The 21,364-nt window shown below is 32.4% G+C and overlaps 1 long non-coding RNA gene across 4 annotated transcripts in view; it reads left to right on the top strand.

Moving 5' to 3' along the window:
- Positions 1-21,364, top strand: part of LOC105718388 (uncharacterized) — a 121,421-nt gene that overhangs the window by 58,285 nt on the left and 41,772 nt on the right. For all 4 annotated transcript variants that reach the window (XR_010341362.1, XR_010341363.1, XR_010341361.1 and 1 more), the window contains exon 2: positions 14,811-14,953. This is a non-coding gene — a long non-coding RNA (uncharacterized LOC105718388). The remainder of the gene's footprint in view (positions 1-14,810; positions 14,954-21,364) is intronic.

Genomic DNA, 21,364 nt, shown 5'->3' with positions numbered 1-21,364 from the left:
ATGAAGACTAATATTTATGAGAATAATTTTGAAGAGAAGTGTGACAATAAAAATTACTTTCAACAACAAGTTTATATAAAAAATTTTCCCCTGAAGAAAATACATATTCAATCACAATCAAATGGATGTTTTAAAAGTGGAGCAATTTGAGTTTCAGATATTAACATAGATTCTTCTTGTTTTTCACCAGGTTTACTTCAAGATTAACATAAGTTTATAGAGTTGCACTAAGAGGAATCATTTTTGAAAAAATAAATTTAAATAAGTATCACCACTCTGGAAAGTTCTTTGGTTTTGCTTTATTCCTAATCATATTCTTGAAAGTTATCTTTCATCTATGAATTTATATAGGTCGTTACTCTGGAGTTCAATTATTTGCTCCATAATACCTATAACTCCCCCATCAGTAAAATGGTGCTAATAATCTTATCTACTATTTTGTTGAGTTGATGTGAGAGTTAAATAGGAGAATGCATGCAAAATACTCAGCATAATGTCCAGCACATAAGAAGCACAGAATAAATTTTAGCTTTCACTTTTCCAGCTTATCTGTATTTTTAATCACAGTATGAAACACAAGGAAGTCTTTCTAATTTTATGAAGGCCTTGATAGGCTAATTTTATTTTTAGAAAATATCTCATTTCCTCTTTTATGCATATCTATGAAGAAACTTTTCTAAATCATTCATATATGCAGGATTTGAATGCTAAGGTAAAGCGTATAAAAGAGCTGGGTTAATTTAGCATCTCATTCTCATATAACTACTGAAAAGAAAAAATCTTCAGAGTATAGAATAATGGATTATGGATAGATGAATAAATCTGAGTATTTAGAAAGGGAATAAATCTGAATCTCCTTGACATACTGTCTTCACTGTTTGCTGAATGAAAGATGGCTCTCTCATTTACTTGGAAGCCCTAATTTTCAAACTTTCAGAATACTTGTATTTTCCTGGAGAAACTGGCTCCTGAGCAACATATGATGAGGATACTTTCACCACTTAGAAAACCCAAACACTATTTTTCATATCAATTTGTTCACAGATGTAGCTGAGATGAAAAGTTTTTTTACTTTCAAGAAATACTTTATTTTACCTAAGAATTATTTGTTATCCACTGGGGTGATATGCAGTATACATTATAATGTATAATTTGGTTTCTCAGGCTTATTTTTTTTCATTAAACTTTACCTATATTCTGTAGAACTGAGTTTTCAATTAAGTACTTTTCCATTTTACTTATTTGTGCCTGTTTTGTATTTGTCCACTCATTTGTTCACATTTTTTTTCTCTTAACAAACAGAGATAGCATTCATGCCTTTGAGTTTCCAGAGACTTTTTTTCAAATAATAGAATTTCAGATACGGCATGATTTTTAACGACAATTGAATTAAGTATTTTTATATTATAGATGAAAAACTGAAGTCCAGAGACGTAAAATATTTATTGATGTCACAAAGCAAGTAGTTATTAAGTTGGACTGTTGCCTTTTTTTCTGGCCTACATCCTAAGCATACAGATGTGCCAGTTTTGCCTGGCACATATATTTTCTAGGCTTTGCTCTCCTCCTCCTCATCATCATTATTGCCTCACATTAGGCCTAATTTTTTTTTTTTTTTTTTTTTTTTTTTTTTTTTTTTAAGATTCAGTCTCACTCTGTTGCCCAGGCTGGAGAGCAGTAGCAAGATCTTGGCTCACTGCAACCTCCACCTCCCAGGTTCGAGGGATTCTCCCTTTTCAACCTCTCGAGTAGCAGGGACTACAGGTGTGCACCACCACACCTGCCTAATTTTTGTATTTTTAGAAGAGATGGGGTTTCACCATGTTTGCCAGGCTGGTCTTGAACTCCTGACCTCAAGTGATCCACTCGCCTCGGCCTCCCAAAGTGCTGGGATTACAGGCGCGGACCACTGTGCCTGGCCCAGACCTAATCTTCTCATGAGAAGCCAAAAGCAATTTTATCTTAACAAATGGTTCCACCCCCAGTTGTAGTGCCTCATGGCTATAAAAAGTATTGAGGCTATAACCCGTCTCTTCCTCTTCATCATTCTAAATTATAATATTAGATTAAACAGGAGCTTTTATGAAGCATAACCAACACCAAAAACAATATATGTAACTTTATATGTTTAGTTACACATTTTAAAATCCTCTAAGGAATACTCTATAATAAACAAAAGCCAAAGACAAATGATATAATTTTTAAAAATGCATTGTATTTAGTATATGATTGATGTCTTTAATTTACAAAGAATTCAGTGAAAGAACAAAATAAGAGGTGGTAAGAAAAAATGAGAAAAAATGTAGACCGGGTGTTAAAAACATGGAGATATGAATTAACAATCCTTTTGCCATTTCCTTGTCATACAATGTTTATCTGGTTGTGTTCAGTTCATCTATATAAAACCTTATAAGGTGTGTGTTATTCTGCCCAATTTATATTTGATGACAATGAGGTTCTGAATTTGAGTGATTTGTCCAAAGTCATCATGTTCTGGAGAGTTCATGTGTATATAATTGTCTTGGCTAGGACATTTTTATATAGACATTGTTCTATATGATCACTTCTAACATAGGACATCATTATGTTATAAGTGGTCAGTAAGCCTGAGATATTGTAGAGATATCACTGATACTTGTTATGACACTAATTCTCAAAGTTCATTGTCCAAAAGCTTTTGTTGGAGAGCAGGGTAGAACTGGGTAGAGGGAGCTTACTTCTGGAACTTATACCTATCTTCTTCTACCCTCTTGTTTCCAGATTGTACGACGTAAAATTTTGTTGCTGTTCTTAACCAGAAGCCACAGAAAGACTGCTAATGTCAACGTATAGATGATAGCTGTAAAAGAGATATTAGAGAGATGACAGAGATAGATAATAGATGATAGGTAGATAGAAAGTTATAGAGACAGATTTTTTAATAGAAAACATCTTATACATTTGATGGGGTAATTCTCTTAGCTGGGGTATTATTGAAAAGTTTAATGATAACTTCTTATTCCCATGGATCAAAATGCCTCTTCCAATTTTGAGAAGCCAGTCCCTGTGTTTTGGGAATTTCTAGCACTCAGAAATTTAATGATCAGTTAAAATTTGGCCCTTACTGAATCATTATCTATTATGTATTTTTCTCACAGTGATTCACGATACTGTTTCCAGGTCAAAAAAAAAGTAAATAAGTAAATACATTAAAATTGGTCAAGATGATTTTGCAGTCAATACATTTGTAAACTATTTTTTGTTTTATCATATTTAATTTTGATACTGCCATAAATTTTACCAGCTGACACTAAATGAATTTCCAATTTTAAAAAGTTTTAATTATTTTGTATTGACTCTCATAGACATTATTAATCCATATAAATACATAATTTTGCCTAGTTCATGATTAAATGTAATTTCCTTTCTCATGGGCACAAAAGGCATTGTAATTGTCTATTTTAGTTTGGAATCTGGCAACAAATATCAATACTAACATCTTATTTCAGAGGCTTTATTGTCTATCATTTATATGCTGAATGCAATTGTATCATTAGTTTAGATTATGGGACCTAGGGGAGGGATAGCATTAGGAGAAACACCTAATGTAGATGACAGGGTGATGGATGCAGCCAACCACCATGGCAAGTGTATATCTATGTAACAAAACTGCATATTCTGCACATGTACCCTGGAACTTAAAGTACAATTTAAAAAAATAAATAAAATAACTTGAGTGAGGAAAAGTAAGAATAAAACTATGAAGACAAAAAGCTTAAAAAATGTTTACAAGTTATTTTTGTCACCAAAATAACTTAATACAATTTTATCTAAATTTTATGGATGTAATCCTCTCAGTGACATTTCTTATTCAATCATGTATTATAATATTTTATTTCTTTATTTTCAAAAACTCATTTCTCATTATGTGGTATTTTTTAAAGGAGGTGGATGATGATTTATGTCTGAAATAATTTGTATAAAAAGAATATCAGAAATAATTTGAAGACTTTTCTGTAAAAGTCATATAAATTATCTTATGAAAATTTTTTAAATTAGCACTAATTTAGACATTTTTTATAAAGCTACAAACTTTGAATGATGTTTTAAAATTATGTATTTTTAATATAAAGTTTACAATAATGTGAGTTTTGAAAAGTAATCTAATATTAACTTATCATACCTATCAGAGATCTGTAACTTACCTAAAATTCCTACTAACAATCCAAAAGGAATACACAAATCACTGTCACACAATTTATCACAAATTCAAATTATTTCCTCCACATAAGCTATTTTAAAATTAAACACATGATGAAGTAGCGGTTTTATTTAATCTTATTCAATTTCAATACTAGATGGACCAGCCACTAACTTAGTATTACCAATGTCTCAGGCATGCAGAGGAAGATTTTCTCTTTGTGTTCTGGTTGACTACTTCCCACCTCTTTGCACACCTGGGGTATTATAAACTTGTAAATGCAAAATTACATCGCATTCTGTCTTCTGTAACTTCTCCCCAATCAAAGCAGATACAATAGAATGAAAGTAACCATCTCCCATGGTAACATCCTTCCAACAGTTTATCAGCTCACTATGGTGTCGTCATACTATCCAATAATTTCAATGCAAAAATATCTTTACAAATGTGTCCTGAAGATTCTTCACACCATGAAAATCATTAGCAAGGATAATTAACTGAGGCTGTGGTGATGAATAGAGCTGCATTACTGATCAGTGTAATAAAGAACAGAAGCCACTAATTACAGATAGAGAGCCTCGAAGCTACTGAAAAAATGTAATTTAACACGGCTGCCTGGATTCCACACAGCCAAATATAAGTTTGTAATTAAAATAATAAGGTCTTCAAATAGATAAAGTTTTGGGACCAATCCAGGTATAAGAAAATGTGCCCATCTGTATAGAGTGGCTTGGATCTAGTAAGGAATGTGGCTTAGAAAAAACATTTTAAAAGTTAAAACTGTCTAAACATTCTGTTAGGTATTGTTATTACAGCCCTAGCCTTCTATCACATTATCTGGTAATTTCTTTGAATTCTTAAAAAGTTAAAAAGGATTTAGAAGAACATACAGTATAAAAATAGCATAACTATAACAAAGATATAGGTTCAAAGAGTCACATAGAATGGTTTGTTTCTTAGATACAAGAAAGACATTATTTCAACTGCAGAGAAAGTAGTAAGCTATGAAGCTGTGTTTTCAAAAATACTTGACTGTAAGAATTGTATGAAGTCCTTGTTGCAATCCAGATTGCCGGAGAGTACCTGGGGAACTATAATATAATCTCAAAGAGGAGGGCCTGGGATGTTGATTTCAATGATAGCTCTTTGGCAGACAAGTCTGGGTGCAGTAGAAAGAAATGGGATTTGGGGCTTTAATACTGTTTCTTTTAATGTTGAATCTGCCATTTTATAGCCATATATCCAATTGAGAGCTATTCTTTCTGAGTTTCAGTTTCCTTATTTTTAGAATATGAAAATATATCAAATACATCAGGTATGATACATATGTTTCAAATGCATATACATTTTCTATTAATGTGTTTGTACACAGTAGACAAGCAGCAAATATCCGTTCCCTCCCACTTTCTTCTTTGTGGTATTTGACAGAATATTTTACCTTTATAGTTTTTTTTTAATTCAGTAAATATATAGTTTCACTAAGAGTGATTCATGCAACAAGAGTCACATTGAAGAAAATTAAGCTATGAGAATATTATCTGCTTCACAACTTAAAGCACCCCACAGTTTATATGAATATATCATGCACTTAATCCCACTGCAAAGAAGAGGGAATAAGAAGACAGACTTTCATTGGTATGTCAGCCTGCAGTGTTTTACAGCACCAGATGCACAAATTGCCTAGACAACCTGCCTTCTTCTATTACGGTATTGGAATGTGGTCACTGGTATATTCTCCATTAATAAGTCAAGAGAATTTTAGCATAAAGTAGGGGTTTCATAAATTTATACAAAATGCATTTGGCAAAATTCTACAGGAGCTTGAAATTTCCCAGAATATGTCAGAAAAGACATATTATTAGGAAATTTTAATCCTTTGAGAGTTTTTCTACAAATTTGAAATATCCTGTATTTAGAAATAGCTTCTCAATGTTATTACATTCATAAAACCCAAGAGAATGTCTTGGATTCTAATACTATAATTTAGAGTCTGACTCAAAGAGATAATAAAAAATCCTTATCACCAGTTATTGTGTATGATTATCTTCTAATAGCATTAAGATGATAACTGATATAATAGCCTCCCCAAAATTCATTTGTAAGAATTATTCTGTAAAGAAGTTTAGTTTTTAGGAAAAAGAAATGATAATATTATTTTCAAAAAGTCTAGTTTTCAATCTTGACTTTTAATCATGTGTCTATTCACCTAAATATTTATTACTGGCACACATATGCTTCTGGGCTAGGCCAAATGGGGAATATTAAAATTACACACAGAAAAGATCATAATCAGTTCTACAAGTAAACATATATATTTTAGTTATATGGCTAAAACTTTGACTATGAAATATATAACAATCTACATAAATTTGGAGGAGGACCCAATTAAACACAGCATGGCTGGCCAGTGAAGTACTATAATGCTTTACAACAAATGTAATGGAATAGCCAATTAAAGGTTAACAATGTCAATAAAATATTTCAGAGACTTAGATTTGTATTTATGTAAGTTCTTCATGTACATACTCATGGGTCAAATTAAGCCTTCTCCAAAATGAAATTAAACAAAAAGTAAATAAATAATATATTGTGACTCTTCAGTTATTTAATCAATATTTCACAATATTAACATCAAATTGTTTTCTTATTTATCTTTTGGCAATAAAGATTTCATATGAAGTTGCTTTTCAGTGTTCAGCATACCATTTGTCTCTTATCAAATTGGCTAGTTTTAAATCTATTAGACCTCTTCCATTCTGAAGAGGAATGCACAATATTCACCCATAGATTTCTTCACAAATATTAGAAACTGTCTTGGAATATAGAAGACAGAGACAAATGTAGTAGCCAAGGAATAGCCTTAACCTTTGTAGCAAAACAAAAACAAAAACAAAAAAAATAGATTTGCAAACAGAATATCCTCTTCCTATTTGCTAAGAGTTATTCATTACCCATAAACATTGCTATTTTATCTCTCTCCTAGGCTCAATGACTAATACAGATCCAAGTTTCAAAAATGGAAAGAATAGTAAAATAAAAGGGTGGAGGTTGTGAGTAATAACAGGAAACTGAGATAAAATAATTGACATGGACATAAAACAAAACTTTGAGCTTTCCAGAAGTCTGAAAAGGAAAGTTTTGGGTTCTAATATTATCAAAAAGATCATAAGAATAAGTAAGAGGAGCTTTAGGTCTTTTCTAAAAGTGCCACTTTATAGCTACCTATCTTATTATTATCTCATAGATAATTTATATGTCTGTTGAAGGAGAGCATATTACAGAGATATGTCAATATATCATTGCCCTTCCAAAGCTAAGAAAAGTTTTGTTTTGTTTTTTTGTTAATCCAAATGTGAAAACCTAGTGGCTAGTACATAGTAAATATTCAAAAAATGTCATCCTCTTCTCAATGCCTCAATTTTCTTCACTTGTTCTTATTTTATATCTGAAACTAATCAAACTATTATTTGGAGATTCTATGAGGCTCTCTATAAGTACTGAAATGGCATTTGATAGAAATGCATTCCAGAAATGGTTCTACGTTAACACCAGTAGTATAACTGCTTATGCCCCTTGACACCAAGATGAAACACCTCTCAGAGAATCGTTGATTACCATATCCAATTAGTTTGAATACTTTAATTGAATTTTTGGCAGTTTACTATTTGAAATTTCAAGTTGAATCTATACAGCAAGAAATTTAAAAGCAATTGTAGAAACATTGATTAGCATAGCTTGAGAAGAATGTGTAAGTACTGAGATTAAGACACTCATTAAATAGTAGGAAGATTAAGAAGTAGACAAAGCTAAACAAGAGTCTAGAGTCAGGAATTGAATAGTTCCCATCACTACCACACACCCTCTATCTGTAATAGAAAAATATATTTAATCCAATCAGTATTATACCAAGCAGCAGTCACTAATTATAAAGAAAGCATTGTGAGTTTTGGTTACATACAAAACCCAAAACATCCTTTTTTATATACCTACCTAATTATTTTATGCATTTTACATTTAAAATGACTATAATATTTAAAAAAACACTTGAGCAATAGAAGAAGGTAAATCATGAAAAGGGAAATAAGAAAATAAAAGTTAAGATTACCTCATAGAAATACCTACCATAAAGTCCTGAGTAGTTGCAGAGATGTACTAAAATGTTGTCTCTAGACTTCCTAATGGTCAAAGCAATCAGAATGAAATTTAGAAACACAGTATCTAAAACATTAGGGAAGTGAGGAGGGATAGGAGCCAGTTGTTTAAAAGATACATACTTTCTGCTGATACTGAGGCTTGAGAGGAATTTCTCCTTGGGGGATACTGTAAAGAGGAAGCTATTCCATACATTGATTGATGTTCTCAATAACATCTACACAAAAGGAAAGCTAGTGAGGTTCTTACGATTTTTTTTTTTTTAATGTCCAGAAGGTAAAGAGGTGGTAAAATGCTCAACTGAAATTTAGAAAAAACAACTCTGTAAGGGCCAAGACATTGCCATTCAAGTATATAGCTCTCTGGTGGTTTCAAATCTAGATTTATTCCTTTGGGATTTAAGAGGAAATCATATTTTCCTGTGTACAGAGGGCACTCATCATGATGGGTAGAATGTTCTTATTTTATTTCTTTTAAAGTCACAATATTAAAAAATAAGAAAAGGTAATTCCTGAAATTAAACTCCAGTCGAAGCAATGCCATACTTCTGTAAAGAATGTCAAACAGCATGATGGTTTAATGATCAGTTCCCTGGAAAGGGAATCACCATGGGAAATTTCTGTTTTGATTTTTCTCTTCCTGAGGCCAGAGCTGTAGTAACATTTTTATCTGGCCTTATTCTCTATCAAGGTTCACTTTGAAAACTTCAAAGGCCATGTTTGGAAAATGAAAATAGCTCTCATTTTTATTCATTTTCATTTCAGCTGGGCATGTAAAAATGGCAGTCCTTTTAATCCCAGGAAAATAATGCTTTTAGACAAACCATGTAGGTGTTCTTTTTTCCAGGAATAAATTAAAATGAATGTATGAGGAACTATTATAGATAATGCATTGGCACAGTAGGCCACTAAAAACAGAAAAGGTAGAAATCATAATAGCTCTATATCAATTTAAACTTCATATATCTAACACATGACACATTTAATGGAAGCCTTGAGGGCAACAATGAAATTAAATCATATACACAAAGATGAAGGATCTAATTTTTCCTTTTAATAAGTTATTTTACATACTATTAGTGACCGTAAAGTAGCAATAGATTGATGTAGGGTACTGATATTTTATATAAAATACATTCCTATTTCATGTTCACATGTTAGTCTTGATCTTTTTCTTGTACCATCAAGGAACTACTGTTCTAAGGAAAAAAGGAGCACCACATGAGGACCACAGAACTCCTGAAAGAGGTTTCCCTGGCAACGCAACTTTTCCATTCCTCTGGTTGCAGTGTTTTCATACAGTAGCCTATCATCTCACTCAAAAGCAGGGCAATGGAGAGAAAGACTATCAAGTTTTATCTTTAAACTAGAGAGTAACCTACTTACTGGTCCTGCAATTAATTTCAGGTGACCTAGCATATCCCCTAGTACACCTTGCTTTATGATTACTTTCATGGCTATAAAATTTTCTGGAGAAAGAGAATTTCTTCAAATAAATTTTTAATATAGAATTATCAGATTTGCATGAACCACCTGGCATAAAATTTTTAGTTAGTTAATAGGTAATTTTTACAAGTTTGTATAATCTTATATAAAGAACAAAATCTCCAGGATGGTATTCATACTGTACCATGGCACAACTTACTAGATGTCATGAACATCTAAATAAAATTTTTATACATGAAGCAAATATTCGTAAGTATAAGAATAATTTTCTTTGGTTTCCATAGATGTTAACTTAGTCTCCAAAATTTACTTAAAAATTTTCCTGAATGCTTTTTAATTGAATGCATTTTTAATTAACATATAATTGAAGACTAACGTAATTTCTCTAACTCCTAAGACAATTTCAAAATCATATTGAAGCTCTAGATTTTACAGTTAGCCTGAACAGTATACAATATAAACATAGTATGCATTTTATAAATATAAAATAATACAGTATTTAAAATAGAAGGAGAACCAGGCAGAGGTTCATAATGCTTTATTCAAAATTCTAAATTACTATCTTTGAAATCCAAAATGTAATTTTTTAATGATAAATCTGATTTGAGTTGAGTAGGATGCCATCTATAGTCTTTATAATCATATTTAATTTGAATATTCATATATTCCACTGTCAAAATATGTGGTCACTCACATGTTTCAAGGAATATATAACATATGAAACATTACTCTCCTGAAATACTAAAACCTCTGATTTTTGTTTCCACGGTTCAGTAGACATAAATAGGCATGTCACTACTGACAGACAGATACATCAATAGAAAATTTCCATATTGGAATAGACTAATTGATTTTAACATACTGAATAAAATGATAATTCATGAATTCAAACTAATATACAAAGAAACAGGTAAAGAAAAAGTGCTCTTCCTTATGACAGGAAGATAGCTATGTTTATATCCACAAAGCTATAGAAATTACATGATTTTTGCACATTGATTTTGTATCCTGAGGCTTTGCTGAAGTTGCTTATCAGTTACAGGAGATTTTAGCCTGAGACAATGGGGTCCTCTAAATATACAATCATGTCATCTGCAAGTAGAGACAATTTGACTTCCTCCTTTCCTAATTGAATACCCTTTATTTCTTTTTCTTGCCTGATTGCTCCAGCTAGAACTTCCAATACTATATTGAATAAGAGTGGTGAGAGAGGGCATCCTTGTCTAGTGCCAGATTTCAAAAGGAATGCTTCCAGTAGGGGTTTGTCTTGAATAGGTTTTATTATTTTGAGATACATTCCATCAATACCTAGTTTATTGAGAGTTTTTAACATAATACACCAATAGCAGACTTAAAGAGAGTGAAATCAAGAACAAACTGCCATTCACAAATGCTACAAAGAGAATAAAATACCTAGGAATACAACTAACAAAGGATGTAAAGGACCTCTTTAAGGAGAACTACAAACCATTGCTCAATGAAATAAGAGGGGACACAAACAGATGGAGAAACATTCCATTCTCATGGTTAGGAAGAATCAATATTGTGAAAATGGCCATACTGCCCAAAGTGATTTATAGATTCAACACTATCCCCATCAAGCTACCAATGACCTTCTTCACAGAACTGGAAAAAACCACCTTAAACTTCATATGGAACCAAAAGCGAGCCCACATAGCCAAGTCAATTATAAGCAAAAAGAACAAAGCTGGAGGCATCACACTACCTGACTTCAAACTATACCACAAGTCTACAGTAATCAAAACAGCATGGTACTGGTAACAAAACAGAGATATAGACCAATGGAACAGAACAGAGGCCTCAGAAGCAACGACACATATCTACAACCATCTGATCTTTGAAAAATCTGACAAAAAAAGCAATGGGGAAAGGATTCCCTGCTTAATAAATAGTGTTGGGGAAACTGGCTAGCCATGTGCAGAAAGCAGAAACTGGACCCCTTCCTGACACCTTACACTAAAAATAACTCCAGATGGATTACAGACTTAAACATAAGACCTAACACCATAAAAACTCTAGAAGAAAATCTAGGCAAAACCATTCAGGACATAGGCATTAAACAAGGACTTCATGACTAAAACACCAAAAGCATTGGCAACAAAAGACAAAAAAGACAAACGGGACCTAATCAAACTCCACAGCTTCTGCACAGCAAAAGAAACAATCATTAGAGTGAATTGGCAACCAACAGAATGGGAAAAACTTTGCAATCTACCCATCTGACAAAGGGCTAATATCCAGAATCTACAAAGAACTAAAACAGATTTACAAGAAAAAACAAGCCCATTCAAAAGTGGGGAAAGGATATGAACAGACACTTTTCAAAAGAAGACATCAATGAGGCCAACAAACATATGAAAAAATGCTCATCGTCAATGGTCATTAGAGAAATGCAAATCAAAACTACATTGAGATACCATCTCACGCCAGTTAGAATGGCGATCATTAAAAAATCTGGAGACAACAGATGCTGGAGAGAATGTGGAGAAATAGGAACACTTTTACACTGTTGGTGGGAGTGTAAATTAGTTCAACCATTGTGGAAGACAGTGTGGCGATTCCTCAAGGACCTAGAAATAGAAATTCCATATACCCAGCAATCCCATTACTGGATATATATTCAAAAGATTATAAATCATTCTACTATAAGGACACATGCACATGAATGTTCATTGCAGCACTGTTTACAATAGCAAAGACCTGGAACCAACCCAAATGCCCATCAATGATAGACTGGACAGGGAAAATGTGGCACATATACACCATGGAATACTATGCTGCCATAAAAAACGATGAGTTCATGTTCTTTGTAGGGACAAGGATGAACCTGGAAACCATCATTCTCAGCAAACTGACACAAGAATAGAAAATCAAACACTGTATGTTCTCACTCATAGATGGATTTTGAACAATGAGAACACATGGACACAGGGTGGGGAGCATCACACACTGAGGTCTGTTGGGGTGAACTAAGGGAGGGACAGTGGGAGGTGGGGAGGTAGGGAGGGATAACATGGAGAGAAATGCTAGATATAGGTTATTGGGAGGAAGGCAGCAAACCACATTGCCATGTATGTTCCTATGCAACAATCCTGCATGTTCTTCACATGTATCTCAAAACCTAAAATGCAATTATATATATATATGAAATACAGACATGAATAGATACAAGTGGAATCAGAAAATTCTCAATGGTTGCTAATAATAATTGTTGGTAAATATTTGATGAGTATCAAGCTTTTCTAGCAGTTTCAAAATACATCCCTATTTTTTCTTATAAATCCAAAAGTTAAAAGTCATAACTTTCAAATAGAGAAACCTATAGACACCACCTTAAAAACATGATATTTAGCATCACTAGTACTGAGAAAAATCAGTATTATATTCCTCTTGATTTCATTTACTGAAAACAAAAGAAAAAAATCACTTCCAGAGCATTCTCACTAGAAATATATAAAATAAATATCATGAAAAAAATCATATAAATCCAGATTGAGGGACCATCTACAAAAACTGACCTTAAATTCTCAAAAATAATTTCAAAATAAGGAAAGAGAAAGAAAAATTGAGCCATGTCAGGTTACAGAGACATGTGACAAATAAATGTCATTCCAGTTCATATAATTTTGATGAAGATAAATGAAGCATTCACCTTCTTAAAGAGAAAAAATAACAGACATTATTTAATAAGGGAAGTTACAAAGTATTCCTTCTGTGGTCAATAATCATTGGAAACAGTAGAGGAAAAGAAGAGAGAATGTGACTACAATAGAAGAAAATTAGAACAATCAAAAGAAAAAATATTGAAACGTGTGGCCAAGGAATTAAAAGTCATCTAAAAATATTTAGTCCTAGATACCCAAGAAACAACTAATTTATTGTTTTATGATATAAATATAATCAGTTTCAGCCTATATAAAAATATTTGAAATAGGTACTTACATTTTGAAAATTTAAAGGACTTAGCAATCAAAATGTTTAAAGTGTACAAACATAAATACCTTTGGAGTGCTTAAGCAAAAAGTGCATGTTTTATGATAAGCAGCCTCTTCAAAATCTTGATGATGACACGGTCAATGTGTATGTGTCTCAAATATATTTTCCTGATAAGAGATTTTTGTTATGTAGAATTTTTCAATGTGATTGTCATGATAGTTTTAAACAAGGAGAGTAGAAGAATGCATTAGGAATTTTCCTCTGCAACAAAATTATTTGTTATTTTTCAACTAAGAATTAAGCAAACTAGAAAAAGATGACATTTCTCTGATAAATACAAACTAATTAAGCCTAACTTATCAAGTAAAAGTTAGAGCTGCCTAATATACTTTTTAAACTTTTCACTTTGAAAAAAGCGTGGATTCAACCTGCATACTCTTCACCTAATTTTCTCCAATGACTACATTTTTTATAACTATAGTACAATATCAAAACCAGGGACTTAATATTTGTACACTGCATGGGTGTATGCTTGTAGGTCCTTACAGCAATTACTTAAAGTTCAGTGATATTAATATTGAAGGTTTCATACTCTTAAGATTTACTAAATATAGCTCCAAATCTGTTTAAATAGTGATTAATATTCACTAAGTATAGGCATAAATTTTTAACAAAAATGCCATATTTTATTGCTTACTTAATTTTAATTATCTATACATTAAATGTATATACACCAAATATATTTATATCTATATATTAAACACACATACACTAAATATATTTAGATGTTTCAGATGCAGTTGTGACAAGAGACAATAATCCTTGCTTACAAATATTTGTGTGTGTGTGTGTGAAAATAAAAATAATGTATACAAAATGGGTCAGTTATTATTAAATCCTATGAGGGACAAATAAAGTGAGGAAGGAGGAAGTGAAGTGGTTAAGGATTGGTGCAATGTTACATAAGTGAGCAAGGAAAGCTTTACATAGAAAATAACTCTGTAAAGACCTGAAAGAACTGAGAGAATTAACAGTTTTTTATTGTTTGTTCATTTGTTTGTTTTTAAATACTCCAGTCAGACTTATAAAGGAGGCTGCTGGCAGGAATTCACTCTCTTTTCGCTGTTCTGCCTTCCACTGCATGAGGACACAGCAAGAAAGCCCTCATCAGACACCAATTGCCAACACCTAGATCTTGGAATTCCCAGTCTCCAAAACTGTGAGAAATACGTTTCTATTTTTCTATAAATGAAAAAAAAAAAATCCATACACGAAAAAAAAATCAAGTTTGAGGGTCCTGCAGTGAGGGCATCCCAGCTTTGTTTGAGAAGCAGCAAGCATGCCTGTGTGACTGTGATGAAAGAATAAAGGAGAAATTCACACAGAAGAATGTAATGTAGGCCTTTTCACTTTAAGCAAGAAATTTGGCTTCAACTCTAAATGTGATAGGAAGAAAATAGAAGGTTCCAAACTGAGAAGTTACATAATATGATATGTTTTAACATAATCACCTTTGTTACCATATGGCAAATAAAATGAAAGTGCATCAAGGGCAGAAATAGGAAGGCAAGTTATGAGGTTATTTCAATAATCCAGAGGAGCTAGGATGGTGACAAAGCAGTATGGTAGCAATCGGTGGGGTGACAATGTGGAATCCTGGGTATATATTAAAGGTTCAGTAAAAAAGGATTTATAGATGAAACAGATACAGGTAGTGAGAAAGAGTCAAGTTAAAGATTATTTCAGTATTTTTGATCTGAACAACCTAGAAGTGTTGTGGTAAATCCTACCCCATCAATATACATCAGCAATAACTGAGTGGGGATATAAAAGAGGCGATGGTTTGAGGGAGAATCAGAATCTCAGGTTGGAAATATTAAGTTGGATATGCCTATTTAACAACCAAATGAAAAATACTATTTGTAAATTTTCAATATTTATTTGGCAAGAGATTAAAGAATTAATATATACTATTGTTAGTACTTTCTCTTTTTCATGAAACTTATTTTGGTATAAAATCAGTCTGACTGAGAACTAGCCAAATATATGAGCCTTTAGCTCTTCCATATTCCTTATATTTTTTGACATTAATAATATGAACATCCATCAAACAAGAACTTGAGACTGTAACTCTTTTCTCTACCACATCTTCATATTAAACTAGTCATTTAAAAATGATTATTTTCATTTATTGCTAAATACTTTCCATTACATTCAAACTTATTCAGATATCTTTAAATTTTGTAATTTATTTGCTAGATCAATTCCTTAGCTTCTAAACTGGTTTTCTGTACTACGATCCTATTTTCTTCTTAAGAACTTATCATCTACATCCCCCAATGTCTTATTTTTTCAAAACAAAAGTGCCCTCATGCCCTTCTGGGCAGAAATTGCTTCAATGGCTTTCTTTGCTATAGACAAAATTCAAACTTATTATGACAGACTATAATTTGGGGGAAAACTTCACCTAAAAACAGTTTTTGAAAGACTAAAATTCAAGTGCTTGAAATTTTATTATTCTATGATATTTCTATTTAAACATGCCAAGGAGCTAAGACATTATATATTACACTACCACTACTACTACTACAAATAATAATAATAACAACAACAATTACAGTTACCTATCTCAGTTTTGGCAGAGGATACCTTTTTTGTAAAGAATATAATTTGATTGTAGACATTAAAATAGTTTCTAGACAGGAACTAGGATGATGGTAACATTGCCTTTTGATCTGAGTGCTGTCTATATAGGTCAGTTCTATTTGAAAAAAAGTCATTAAGTATAAAATTATAATTTTTAATATTTTGAAATGTATATTATAACAACATATTTTTTAACCGAGAATTTAAGATTTAAAAAGTACAGTAAGGGAAGGAGAAGGAAAATGTGTGTTTTTATGTGTTTGTTTTAATAAATAATGCCACTGAGGATCTAAGTTTTCAATGTCTGATTATTAAACCAGCATTACTTTCATTATTTTAACACCTTTCATGGGGTTCTTATATTGGTACTCAAATATGTAATATTAATCCTAATATAGCTATTTATTTTCTAATAAGAGCATCAACCTTCCAAAAATTTTATTCTCCATATTTATGACTGAATTTATGATTCTGACTTTTTTTTTCAAATCATGTTCATCAACATATAAAGGTACGGAATTTATCCATATTTACTGATGTCTTTCTTCAGCCCCTCTGTCAACTCACTTGTCTTATTGATAGCACTAAGTGAGTGCTGGCACTAGTTTTGTACCTCAGGATGTTTACTCTGGTTAATTTAGCTCTTGATCTTCTAATGTCTTACGTCTGGCAATAAAGTCCCAGTTGGAGTTTTCAACCAACAGCAGTTTGCATTAAGTTAGTTAATCTCTGTTTTGCAATCTTACTACCTTCCCTTCTGATTGCATGAAGATAATTGCTCCTAGGGATACCTGAACCTGAAATGAACTGAAAATATTTTATAGCTTTTCAACTTGCCAGGCAGTAGAAGAAAATTTCATACCAATCCCAGTGCTACAAACAGCTGTTACTATAAGGTGATATTGCTATGGAATCCTAAAATAGAATAAGGCAAATACCATCCCTGTGAGGGTTCTACTATATTTTGTAGATCTCCAGCTGGAAACGTAATTGTAATTTAAACTGAGCATACAGAAACAGCTTTCCTGCTTCTATTCAGCATACTTTTACTGAATTGGATAATTTAATCAATAAGTTACAACACTCTCTAGTGTGAAGCTACGTAAAATTCTAGGAGCAGAGAAAACTTGATCTTTGATTCCTATTATCTTTATCTTCCTGCATTATATTCTTCCAGAACTTTAGCTTAATACCTTCCCTCATCACAGTAAAGTCTTTAAACACTTATAATCTACTTTTTGTTTCTTGTGTCCATATCTTACAGCCAAAGGCCACCAGGAACACACCCGAGTTCATTCTTGTTTGCAGCAAGAAATAGCTCACACAATGGGGAAAGGTGATGTTATCTCAGTAAGAGGGTATTAAGAGAACCTATTGTATCATTTGGGATTTAGTTATTTGGGGAATAAATTAAGGAAGCAAGACTTCCCTGGATTGTCTGTTACAGGAAATGGAAGCAATTTTATGATTGGGTATGTCACCAAATCTTATCTATATGGATGATATACTACAGTGAGGCTAATGTAATTGAGGATAAGGTAACTGCTAAAGATACAAGGGTCACTTGTGTCTGGTATTGGAGTGTATCTGGTACGTTGTGACTTGGACAACATTCCTATTTTGTTTATGCTCAGATAAAATTAAGGATTGTTTTTGTTTTTGTCATTGTCCATCATGGTCACTGAGTGGTCTTATTTTATTTTAGGGTTCTGTGAAATAGTTTATGTTCAACAGGAGATTGAAAGACCTAGCTGAGAGGCCCAGTCCAGGTCCTGAACCTCAGGGCCTCCATTTTACCTTCTCACTTGTATATATTAACAAATATTAATAAAATGTTGCACAGTAAAGTATAAAATATAAAAAGGAAATAGTATGAAACTAAGATAATTCCTCATAGAGGTATTGACAGATTGATTATTTATTAAAGAAATACTTGCAAAACAACAACATCAGTCTTTAATTGTAGAATTTTTTTTCACATCAAATTCTGGGAGGAAAGTATCAATCAAGTCAGTGGGCAATGTCAGGTAGAGATTTTAATATACCTCTAAAAACTTAGCAAATACAAGGTCAGTCTTTTTTGCTCTCTTTCTATTTGAACTTGTAATTTTCCATGTGTTTTGTTTCTAAGTTAGAGCATTTCTAAATTAAAGAACTAAAGATCCATGTTTAAAATATTCTAAGATCAAAACATAATTGTCAATATTACTATGCTAGAATCAAAAATATCTATATTTTATGTTGAATATATAATACTTCTATACAAGAAGGCTTTATATCTTATGTGATTGGGATAATTATTTGATTAGCCAACTGAAAAACTAGGTTAAATAAACCATAAAACAGCAAACAATGTAGACATTCATTAAAAGTTGCTTTGGCCGGGCGCGGTGGCTCAAGCCTGTAATCCCAGCACTTTGGGAGGCCGAGGCGGGTGGATCACGAGGTCAAGAGATCGAGACCATCCTGGTCAACATGGTGAAACCCCGTCTCTACTAAAAATACAAAAAATTAGCTGGGCATGGTGGCGTGTGCCTGTAATCCCAGCTACTCAGGAGGCTGAGGCAGGAGAATTGCCTGAACCCAGGAGGCGGAGATTGCGGTGAGCCGAGATCGCGCCATTGCGCTCCAGCCTGGGTATCAAGAGCGAAACTCCGTCTCAAAAAAAAAAAAAAAAAAAAAAAAGTTGCTTTATAACTTAAAATATATACAGACGTTTTATGATGTAAAGATAACATCTTTACTTTGAGACTTTATCGGCTGATTTGTGTTCCATCTTTTTTACATAAAACTCATCTTAAGGCTTTAACTACAGTATCTTGCCTCACTTCCATTAAGTGAAGTGAGAAGTCCAGAAGGTGTAGAGCAGAAGATAGAGATGGATACTAGCCATGGTAGTCCAGCTGGTACATTTTCAAAGTGAAATGGAAAACTTTATATTGCTTATGTAAATATATATTAACAGAGCTTCTATATACTCAATATATGAAGACACAGTCTACCATATTAGACTGTTACATACTATCTACAAAGGATTATAATTATTTTTAAGTATTTTAAAAGTCTTATGCCATATTTCTTAGTGTGCATTCATTAGATATGAGATTTTATTCATTTACTTCCTTTCCTTATTTAGGATACTACTTCAAAGTAGTTTGGAAAATTATGAATAAAAATAAATTCTTAACAGTAGATCTATTTAATTTGCTAAAATGTGGTTATAACTAGTTTTAAAAATATATATGCCCAGAGAAATTAAATGTTATATTCATGCACTACATAAAAGCTTTTCAGTCTGTGATGGACTGCGTATATGGCAGTGGTCCCATAAGATTATAACAGTGTATTTTTACTGTACCTTTTCTATGTTTAGATATGTTTATATATATCAATACTTACCATTGCATTACAGCTGCCTACAGTTGTACAAGTTTGTAGCCCAGAAGCAATAGACTATATCATATAGCTTCGTTGTACTGTAGGCTGTACCATCTAGGTTTCTGTATATACACTCTGTAATGTTTGCACAACAACAAAATTGCCTAACAAACCATTTCTCAGATTGCATATACCAATTGTTAAGTGACACATGACTGTATATTCATAACTTTATCTAAATACCAATGATATGACAACTAACTTCCTTGTTAGCTATGCTGTCAGTCAAAACAGATATGATTGTTCTCTACTGGCATTTGACAGAAACAACTGGGATTAGAAGATAGAGAGATGGGTTCAGGCCTCCAAGTCAATCTGTGCAGCTTTCAATTCCAACCAATCAGGGACACCTGCATGTTGTAATCATTCTCCTCTGTTACATGTGCTGGCAGAAGCTAGAGATCCATTTTTCAAACTAGAGCAAAAAGAGCTAAATATAAATGTGAAAATTCTCTTTATAGAACAAATTTTAATTTTCCTTTAAGGAAAAAAATTAAGAGGAAAGGCTAAAGCTGTGTTTTGTTCATATTTTTAATTATTTCACTGAAATGTTTATTACTGTTAAACACACCAATGAAGGATCAATGTGGTAGCTCCATTATCTTCCCTGGTTCATAATAAGAATTCAAACTGCAGTCCCATATGCAGAATGAGGTTTAAACTGCTGTATCAGTGCCTGCTACACCAGTCTCCTTTTGAGTTACTTGTTAGAGTTGTGTGAACCTTTCATCTTATGAAACTTGCCAACTTTAGGAATATTTTATGAGTTACTAGCTTTGCAAGTTTGCAGAATACATTCAAACATCACTTTTACAGGCAGCAGAACTACAAATGTTTCTCCAAAGATTAAAAAAAAAGTATATAAAAAGGAAACTATGAGAAGAAAACTAGCAGCATTTCCTTGTTGTTTCTTAGCAAATCCTCTGGTTTTCTGTAACTTGAAGTCTGGCACTGAGTTAGGGGTCAGTAGAGCATCCTCCTGAGTTTATCATTCTCAATCAAACTTTTCTCAAGAATAGCAAAGACAATATAAATAATAAGCATCCTCTAGTTTTTTCAGGTATTAAACAGCCACTCTCAGGTGAAAATAAGATATTATTTAATAATTTAGTATTTTTATTAATCCTTTTCCACCTAACTACCCTCATTTGATCTTTTAATAAGTTCTCATTTATTAGTATGTAATATTCATTCAATGCAATAAATGATGTAATATCCCAAAGTGTTACATTTATAAACTTTCAGAGAACATGATTAAAGTATACTTTCCTTTTCCAAATGTCCGCAATAGTAATAATGCCTGTGGAACCCCAGAGGAAATGAGAACAGCCATTGAGGCTGTTAAAAGGTGTTTTGTTATTGAAACATTAATAAGAAAAGGATGGTATTAGATCTTGAATTGAACTCTTCCGAAAATTTGACCTGTGTGACTATCTCAGTGACTAAAAATGATTTTGAGAGCACACCTAAACAAGGAAAAGAAAACTAATATTTATAGAACATCAAGGACACTTCAGGGTCTCAGAGTAGTTGATATTTTTATTGC

This window comes from Aotus nancymaae, unplaced genomic scaffold (genome assembly GCF_030222135.1).
Source record: "Aotus nancymaae isolate 86718 unplaced genomic scaffold, 86718_ANA_hifiasm-v0.15.2.pri h1tg000008l, whole genome shotgun sequence".
Lineage (NCBI taxonomy): Eukaryota > Metazoa > Chordata > Mammalia > Primates > Aotidae > Aotus > Aotus nancymaae.
Note: the sequence above shows the minus strand (reverse complement) of the source record. Positions and strands in the feature narration are given on the sequence as shown.